The sequence below is a fragment of the Microcebus murinus genome, chromosome 16 (genome assembly GCF_040939455.1).
Source record: "Microcebus murinus isolate Inina chromosome 16, M.murinus_Inina_mat1.0, whole genome shotgun sequence".
Lineage (NCBI taxonomy): Eukaryota > Metazoa > Chordata > Mammalia > Primates > Cheirogaleidae > Microcebus > Microcebus murinus.
In genome coordinates, this window is record NC_134119.1 from 70145875 (window position 1) to 70156300 (window position 10426).

A 10426-nucleotide genomic window follows, 5' to 3' on the forward strand; every position below is an offset into this window, starting at 1 on the left:
AGGTGACATGCCATGAGGCAGGATAGTATATCATCTTAACATGAACACGGAATATGAACAATAGACATATAATTCTTTGTTCAGTTACCAAAATGTGATTACAAACTTACCTTTCATATTTGCTCAATGTCTTTTTGTCATAAACGTTCTCAAACAATTACATCACTTTTTTAGCAATTCCTTTTTTTCTCCAGTGTATCAACACTTTCACTCCAAGATACCCCAAGTACACTGTGAAGAGTGGTATTTCAACTTAGAGTTTCAGACAGACTACACTTCCTGATTTACTTGTGGCAACAGTGCCTAGTTAGAGGTTATCATGTGGGACAGTTATGAATTGCATGCCATGTATGAGTGAACCCAAATATTTTTCTTTGCGTGTCAACAGCAAACAAGAAGTATATTTGTATCACTTTGTGTTTAGCCTTTATTTTGCCTAAAGGTGTTTTTCTGTGACAGGACTTTACATTTAAATAGAGTTTGAGTGCAAGATAACCACAAGCCCCCTCAAAGTCTGGAAAATTGAGAGGAGGAGGAGCAGCAAAAGGAAATCTCTTTCTGACAAAAGGACTCCCTTACAAGTCTTCTGTTTCCCCTTTAGTTAGTATGCTTCATCTACATTACATTTTATATACATAGACTACTTTTTTTTTGTTTTCAATTTGCTGGTTTTACTTATGCAAACTTTTGTTCATTGTTCAATTGATATATCTGTAAAAATTGAGTGGGATGGAAAACCATCAGTTTTAAAAATTAAATCAGTGGAAATCTTTTTTCATTTCAACAGCCTTTCATTTTGTGGCACATTTATCAAGAATGGATTAAAAATTGTATTAGTGTTTTTCTAACTTTCACCATGTTTTATTTGCTTTACAGCTAAATACTTCAGGGTTTGTTTTTTTTTTAAAGTAATTGGAAATGGAATTGTATTTTAAATTTTAACTATTCATTCCACTGAAGCACTGGGTTTCTCCCCCACAACCCCCAGTCTTTCTGTGCTTCAGATTGGATAGTTTCCACTGATCTGTCTTCAAGTTCACTGAGACTTCTTTCATTTTCAATTCTGCTTTTAAGCCCAGTGAATTTTTTATTTCATATACTATGTATCTCAATTTGATGAAGTCCAATTTATCATTCTATTGCCTTTCAAGTAGGCTCATAAAAACCTAACCTAAGTGAGAATGCCCCTCTTGGGCTGAGACTTTTTTTTGGTTCCATTTTCTATTTATAGTAAGTGATGAGGAAATATTTACAATAAAAGACAAAGTCTATGGCATTAATTTCCATTTTCAGGACTACCTCTGGCAACCTTTACTTTCCAGCCTGATGTTGAAAAGCCATTTTAATCAAAGATGAATAATAGTATTTCAGGTTTATAATCATTTTATTCTAAGGTAAAGATGTTCTCCACCATTTCTAGTTTGCTAAGTCTCTTTTTTGAAATCACAGATGTATATTCTATTTTATAAGATGCTTTTTCCTCATCTATAATCATAATTCAGGGAGCTTTTTTTTTTTTTTTACCTTATGAATGGTGGTACATTATATTAACAGACTTCCCACCAGCGCACTCCCGTGATATATTCTTGGACGTATGTGCTGTTGGTTGCCTGTCTGGCCTCCAATCTCCTCTTTGTCTTTCCTAATAAAACTCAACTTGGGCTCAAGCATCTTTTCCATCTTCAAATGATAAAACCAATGCCCAGTGACAGTAGTAAACTGTCACTTTGTCTATGCCGATCAGAACAAGGCTTTAACCAAGTGATTGTTACTGGTATGGAGGAGGGGTGCTCATGTTAACACAATCATGATATGGTTAAAACCCTAAAGACATAAAATATAAAATTCCCCTCAGAAGGAAAATGTGAAATCAGAAATTATGATCTATAGAAAATTCATATTTTTAACTAGTAGATTGCCTGAGTAACTAAATCCATTGGAAAAAATATTATTCACAAATCAAATATGTCATTATATTGTACATTCTGTTTGGAAAATAGCTGAAATCCAAAAATATATCTTATCTTTGTGCTATAGATCTTTTTGCCTTGTGAAGTACACATAACTGTTTATACTGGATTTCCTTAAAATTAATAAAACATGTTTTAAACACATAAAACAATGGTAAATGTGAAGAGTGATAGTTCAATCAATTTACCATTGTATCAGTTTAATTTAAATGATTTGTCAGGGAGAATATTTGTCTTTGGGTGTTGGTGGTTTTTTTTAAAAAAAACATATAATTTCTGGTTTTGAAAAAAAGCACAGTGTGATGGTTAAGGTGAGATATTTTATTTTGCATCTTCTTGCTGCAGCCAAACTTTATAATGAAGTGATTCTTATACCTTTTTAAAATTTAGGTATATCAAAAAATTTTTCTTCATAATTCTTCAGTGTGCTTTAATCTCTTCTCTGCTAGATATGAACATGCAAGCATAAAATCCTCTATAATAGGATATGGGCCATGCTGGTATAAGAAAAAGACAAAAAAATATTGTCAACACTGTCAACTGACATAAGATGGAATTTCACTGTTCTCTCACGTGGGTAGGTAGGGAGGTCATGGAAAAAAGGCAGCTCTACTCCATGATGTCATCAGAGGACACAGGATGTTTCTATGCCATTTCTCCATCAACTTAGGATGTTATCTTCATCCACATGGATGATGTCTCCAAATTACAGATCATGAAAGGATAGAACAATACGGCAGTCAACTGTTTTGTTTTTTAAAAAGGGACATTAAAGAGGAGCACCAGCCCCCTAGAAACGGACACCAACCAAAATCAGGCAACCAAAATGACAGAAGAGGAATTTTGCATGTGGATCATAAGAACACTTAACAACCTGCAAGAACAACTCAATAAACAACACAAAGAAACCACAAAAAGCCTCCAGGACCTAGAACAAAAGTTCACTAAAGAAACAGACACAATCAAGAAAAGTTTAACCGAACTCCTGGAAATGAAGAATCAATTCAGGGACTACAAAATACAGTGGAAAGTCTCAAGAACAGGGTAGATCAAACAGAAAAAAGAATCTCAGAGATTAAAGATAACACCCTCCAACTAAATAAAACCGTCACAGAGATAGAGCAGAAAAACAAGAGAAAAGAGCAAAGCCTACAAGAGATGTGGGATTATGTGAAGAAACCTAATGTGAGGGTCATAGGGTTACCAGAAGGGGAAAAAGACAACACTCAAGGGTTGGACAAGCTATTTGAAGATATAATAGAGGAAAATTTCCCAGGCCTTGCTCAAAATCTTGATATACAAGTTCAAGAAGCTCAGAGGACCCCTGGAAGATTCAATGCAAACAGGAAGACATCACGACATGCAGTCATCAGACTGACCAAAATATCAACTAAAGAGGTCCTTCTAAGAGCTGTAAGACGAAAGAAGCAAGTGACATACAAGGGAAAGCCAATTCGAATAACAACAGACTTCTCTAATGAGACTTTACAAGCAAGGAGAGACTGGGGCCCCATTCTCACTCTTCTTAAACAAAACAATGCCCAGCCTAGAATCTTATTCCCCCCAAAACTAAGCTTCATATATGAAGGAGAAATAAAGACATTCTCAGACAAGCAAAGTCTCAGAGAATTCACCAAGACAAGACCAGCCCTACAAGAAGTACTCAAAACAGTGTTACGCACGGAACACCATAATAAAAACTCACGAATATAAAAACAACTAAAACCCAAAGATTAAAGGCCAGATAATACAATGGATCAAGAGAGAAAATAAAAGCAACAACATCAAACCCAATACAATGAACAATAATCTACCTTACCTATCAGTTCTCTCAATAAATGTGAATGGCTTAAACTCCCCACTCAAGAGACATAGGCTAGCTGAATGGATAAGAAAATACAGGCCAAGTATATGCTGTCTTCAGAAAACACATCTAACCTGCAAGGATGCATATAGACTAAAAGTAAAACGGTGGAGATCAATATTCCAGGCAAGTGGAAGCCAAAAGAAGGGTGGTGTGGCAGTTCCAATTTCAGATGATTTAGTTTTTAAAGCAACAAAAGTGGTGAAAGACAAAAAGGGTCATTATATAATGGTGAATGGCACAGTTCAACAAGAAGAGATAACAATTTTAAATATATATGCACCCAACTTAGGTGCACCCAGATTCATAAAGCAAACCTTAATGGAGCTAAGCTAATGGATTAATAGCAACTTCATAATCACCGGAGCTTTCAATACCCCACTGATGGCACAAGACAGATCCTCCAAACAGAAAATTAATAAAGAAATAATGGACTTAAACAAAACTCTAGAACAATTGGGTCTGACTAACATTTACAGGACATTCTACCCAAAATCCACTGAATATACGTTCTTCTCATCAGCTCATGGGACATTCTATAAGATTGACCAAATCCTAGGACACAAAGTAAATCTCAAGAAATTTTAAAAAATAGAAATCATACCATGTACCTTCTCGGATCACAGTGGAATAAAAGTAGAAATCAACCGTAACAGAAACTCACATTTCTACACAAAAATGTGGAAATTAAACAACCTCCTACTAAATGATTACTTCATAAATGAAGAAATCAAGATGGAAATTAAAAAATTCTATGAAGAAAATGACAATGGAGAGACAAGTTATTAAATCCTCTGGGACACAGCTAAAGCAGTTCTGAGAGGAAAGTTTATCTCCATAAATGCCTATAACCAAAGACAAAAAGATCACAAATAGATAATCTAACGAAGCTACTCAAAGAGCTGGAAAAAGAAGAACAGACCAACCCCAAACCCAGCAGAAGAAGTGAAATCAACAAGATCAAATCATAACTAAATGAAATTGAAAACAGGGAAGCTATTCAGGAGATTAATAAAACAAAAAGTTGGTTCTTTGAAAAAATAAACAAAATTGACACGCCATTGGCTAAGCTAACGAAAAGCAGAAAAGAGAAATCTCTAATAAGCTCCATCAGGAACAAAAAAGGAGATATCACAACTGATCCCAAAGAGATACAAGATGTAATTTATGAATACTACAAAAATCTTTATTCACACAAATTGGAAAATGTGGAGGAAATGGACAAATTTCTAGAAACACACAGCCTCCCTAGGCTCAACCAGGAAGAAATAGATTTCCTGAACAGACCAATCTCAAGAGCTGAAATACAAACAGCAATTAAAAATCTCCCTAAAAATTAAAGTCCCGGTCCAGATGGTTTCACACCCGAATTTTACCACACTTACAAAGAAGACCTAGTACCTATCTTGCAGAAACTATTTCACAACATCGAGAAGAACGGAAACCTCCCCGACACTTTTTATGAAGCGAATATTACTCTGATACCAAAACCAGGAAAGGATGCAACAAAAAAGAAAACTACAGACCAATATCCCTAATGAATATAGATGCAAAAATTTTCAACAAAATCTTAGCTAACCGAATCCAGACGCTTATCAAAAAAATAATCCATCACGACCAAGTGGGCTTCATCCCAGGGATGCAGGGATGGTTCAACATACGTAAATCTATAAATGCAATTCACCACATAAACAGAAGCAAAAAGAAAGACCACATGATTATTTCAATAGATGCAGAAAAAGCTTTTGACAAAATTCAATACCCTTTCATGATACGAACACTTAAGAAAATAGGCATAGAAGGGACATACCTAAAAATGATACAAGCCATATATGACAGACCCATAGCCAACATCATACTGAATGGGGAAAAATTGAAATCATTCCCAGTTAGAACTGGAACCAGACAAGGCTGCCCACTATCTCCACTTCTGTTCAACTAGTGCTGGAAGTCCTGGCTACAGCAATCAGACAGGAAAATGGAATTAAAGGTATCTAAATAGGGGCAGAAGAGATCAAACTTTCACTGTTTGCTGATGATATGATATTATATCTAGAAAACCCCAAAGATTCAACCACGAAACTCCTGGAACTGATAAATGAATTCAGTAAGTCTCAGGATACAAAATCAATACACAGAAATCAGAGGCATTCATATACGCCAACAACAATCTAATGGAGAACCAAATCAAAGACTCAATTCCCTTCACAATAGCAACAAAGAAATTAAAGTACCTAGGAATATACTTAACCAAGGAGGTAAACGACCTCTACAGGGAGAACTATGAAACATTGAGGAAGGAAATAGCAGAGGATGCAAACAGATGGAAATCCATACCATGCTCGTGGATCGGCAGACTCAACATCATTAAAATGTCTATACTACCCAAACTGATCTACATATTCAATGCAATACCTATTAAAATCCCATCAGCATTCTTCACAGATATAGAAAAAATAATTTTACACTTCGTATGGAACCAAAGAAGACCCCGAATATCAAAAGCAATTCTAGGCAACAAAAACAAAATGGGAGGCATTAATATGCCAGATATCAAACTATACTACAAAGCTGTAGTAATTAAATAAATCTGGTATTGGCACAAAAATAGGAATATTGACCAGTGGAACAGATCTGAGAATCCTGATATAAAACCATCCTCATACAGCCATCTAATCTTGGACAAAGCAGACAAAAACATACGCTGGGGAAAAGACTCCCTTTTCAATAAATGGTGCTGGGAAAACTGGATAGCCACCTGTAGAAGAACAGGACCCACACCTTTCACCTGTCACAAAAATCAAGTCACGCTGGATAACAGACTTAAACCTAAGGTATGAAACTATTAGAATTCTAGAGGAAAAAGTTGAAAACACTCTCCTAGACATCGGCCTAGGCAAAGAGTTTATGAAGAAGTCCTCAAATGCAATCACAGCAGCAACAAAAATAAATAAATGGGACATGATCAAACTACAAAGCTTCTGCACAGCCAAAGAAATAGTTATGAAAGTAAACAGACAACCTACAGAATGGGAGAAAATTTTTGCATCCTATGCATCCGATAAGGGACTGATAACTAGAATATATTTATAACTCATGAAAATCAGCAAGAAAAAATCAAATAACCCTATTAAAAAGTGGGCAAAGGACTTGAACAGAAACTTTTCTAAAGAAGACAGAAGAATGGCCAACAAACATATGAAAAAATGCTCAACATCTCTAATCATCAGGGAAATGCAAATCAAAACCACAATGAGATATCACTTAACTCCAGTGAGAATGGCCTTTATCAAAAAGTCTCCAAACAATAAATGCTGGCGTGGATGTGGCGAGAGAGGAACACTCCTACACTGCTGGTGGGACTGCAAACTAGTTCATCCCCTGTGGAAAGCAATATGGAGATACCTTAAAGCGATACAAGTTAATCTACCATTTGATCCAGCAATCCCATTGCTGGGCATCTACTCAAAAGATCCAATGACACTACAAAGAAGACACCTGCACTCGAATATTTAGAGCAGCACAATTCATAATTGCAAGGCTGTGGAAACAGCCTAAGTGCCCATCAATCCAAGAATGCATTAATAAAATGTGGTATATGTATACCATGGAGTACTAAAAAACAATGGTGATATAGCACATCTTATATTTTCCTGGTTAGAGCTGTAACCCATACTATTAAGTGAAGTTTCCCAAGAATGGAAAAACAAGCATCACATATACTCACCAGCAAATTGGTATTAACTGAGCAGCACCTAAGTGGACACATAGGTACTACAGTAATAGGGTATTGGGCAGGTGGGAGGGGTGGGGGGCGGGTATATACATATATAATGAGTGAGATGTGCACCATCTGGGGGATGGTCATGCTGGAGACTCAGACTTGTGGGGGGGGGAATGGGCATTTATTGAAACCTTAAAATCTGTACCCCCATAATATGCCAAAATAAAAGAAAATTAAAAAAACAGAAAGAAAAAAGGGACATTAAAGTTGCTAACACCCCTTCTGATCACATTCCATGTTTTAGGAAGAAATTAATCATATGACCTATCTAGTTGCAAAGGATCCTGGAAAATGTAGTCTGAGCAGCTATGTGCTCTTCCTCATAGGGAGAGGAGTCTATTAAAAAGGAGATGAGAATGGATACGAAGCATAATTTGCCTGCTCTGTCATATCTAGTTAACCACTATTGTGTGACCATGATGGATGTGTCTATTGCTGGGAATGACAGAACACAGAGATGAAAAGAATTTCAGTCTCTGATTGACATTGAGAAGCCTGGTGATTATCTTGCCTCTGAACTTCCAGCTATGAATGCATTTGTTATTTAGGCTAGAAATCAATGATTTCTGCTATTTGCCCATGAGAGTATTCTGACGTGCCTTCCTTCCACTTGACATATTTTTATAGGTATTGCTGGATTTGATTTGTTGTCATTGAAGACTGGCTTAAATCTTTTCCCTACTGTCCTTGTGCAATTTTGGTATCACAGTTAACTAGTTTTTTTCATTCTCTAGTATGGTTTTATAGGGTGGGGATTATCCATTGCTTGGTGTTCATGGAAAAGTCTCAGAATTTAGGCCGGGCGCGGTGGCTCACGCCTGTAATCCTAGCTCTCTGGGAGGCCGAGGCGGGCGGATTGCTCAAGGTCAGGAGTTCAAAACCAGCCTGAGCAAGAGCGAGACCCCGTCTCTACTATAAATAGAAAGAAATTAATTGGCCAACTGATATATATATAAAAAAATTAGCCGGGCATGGTGGCACATGCCTGTAGTCCCAGCTACTCGGGAGGCTGAGGCAGAAGGATCGCTGGAGCCCAGGAGTTTGAGGTTGCTGTGAGCTAGGCTGACGCCATGGCACTCACTCTAGCCTGGGCAACAAAACGAGACTCTGTCTCAAAAAAAAAAAAAAAAAAAGTCTCAGAATTTATTTAATGATTTCCTATTCTTCAGTCAGTTTTAGTAAATTTTCTTTACTGTAAGCCACTGCCTATATTTTAAAATATATTGACATAATGGTGATAGTATTTGTAAGATTTTAAAAATCTCTACTCTGTGATTATGCTTGCTTTTTTATTCCTAACACAATTTATTCATTTCTTTCTTCTGTTTTTGTTTTTTTTTTCTCTTGGGCTATCTTTAGCATAACTCATCCTCATGGTATCAAAATAGCTGCTTTACCTTCTGACATCTTGTGTCACCTCCAAGCAGGAAGAAGGTTGTGTGAGATGGGCCATAGGGCAAAGGTACATGCCAGGTTAGTCTCTCTCCACCCATCCACCAATCCTCCCAGCAATTTGTATTTATATCTCCTTGATTAGGACCCACTGTACTTGCAAGGGGGACTGGAGAGGTCAGCATTTTAATATGGGTGGATGGCCACGTGGAGAACATCAGCGTTCTATTAGTGTGGAAGGAGTGCACAGCAGACATTGAAGAGGCAGTGTCTGCCACAACTACTAAGTGATGGGGTCAATCCTACTCTGAATCTGATCCTTTTCTATGAGATTGAAACGCTTTGAGGGGAAATGCTGACCTTGTCCTTCCTGCAGCTTGTGAATTGAGTCACCCTTGAATTCAGAGATAGAAATCTTGATTCCATCACTGGGGCCACGAGACCTGGGAACACCAATTCAAGAGTCAGGAGATCTGGGGTTCCGCGGTGTGATCTGTCTGTGCTGTTGTTAGGTCATTCTGTGACGCAACAAAGCCTTCAGCTCCAGGGGCAAAGCTCTCGACTTCTCTGATAAGGCCCCTGGGAGAGACCGGCCCCAAACATGTGTAAGAATAAAAACATCAGCTAACCTGAGATCATGATTCGCGTTAGGAAGGCGATTTTAAAAGGTGACTGGGGTGGTATTTTTAACTGAGACGCTGGCCAGCCCTCTCTGAAGCGATGGATGACAAGTCAATGACACAAAGGAGCCAGCCCGGCCTAAAGTTTGAGGGAAGACTGTTCAGACCCAGCACCTACATATGCGTAACTTCCAGAATGGGGAACAGCGGTCTGGCGGATGGGGAGGCCCGGGTAGCCGGGGAGAAGGTGAGGGCGGCTCCCCGAACGAATCCCACAACCACCTCCCTCCTCCCATCCCACACGCATCCCCCTCAGAATCCTCCTAAGGGCTCTAGAGGCCTCCATGTGGCCCTTCCCCTCCGCGACACTGCCTGTAGGCCGTAACGCCACCCCGAGAAGCAAATGGCAAGGACTGCAGCGCCAGCCGCTCCCGCTGCCACTCGCGCCCGCGCGTCCATTTTTCCTCCCCTGAGGCCCCGCCCCCGCCGCAAGCCCCGCCCCCGTTTTCCGGCCGCTATGGCCGCGCGCTCCGAACCCAGTTCCTACTCACAGAAGCGTTTGGGGCGTGGTTCTGCAGCTCCGCGCGGCCTGTGTTTCCAGCCAGGCCCAGGCGAGCGGCCGCGGTCCAGTCGGGACCGGGAGCGACCGGTCTGGGGTAGGGAGCGGACCTCCGTGGGGCAGCCTCAGTGCCATGCTAGGGACTACGTTTCCCGGCAGGCATTGCGCGCAGGACACGCCCACTTCCGGCTGCGCAGGCTGAGTGCTGCGGCCAGGGCGGGGGGCGGGGGCTGGGGT

The 10426-nt window shown here is 39.2% G+C and overlaps 1 pseudogene; it reads right to left on the reverse strand.

Moving 5' to 3' along the window:
• The window catches only part of LOC105867571 (uncharacterized), a 29333-nt pseudogene extending 19006 nt beyond the window's left edge, over positions 1-10327 (reverse strand).
• Positions 10328-10426: the final 99 nt, after the last annotated feature.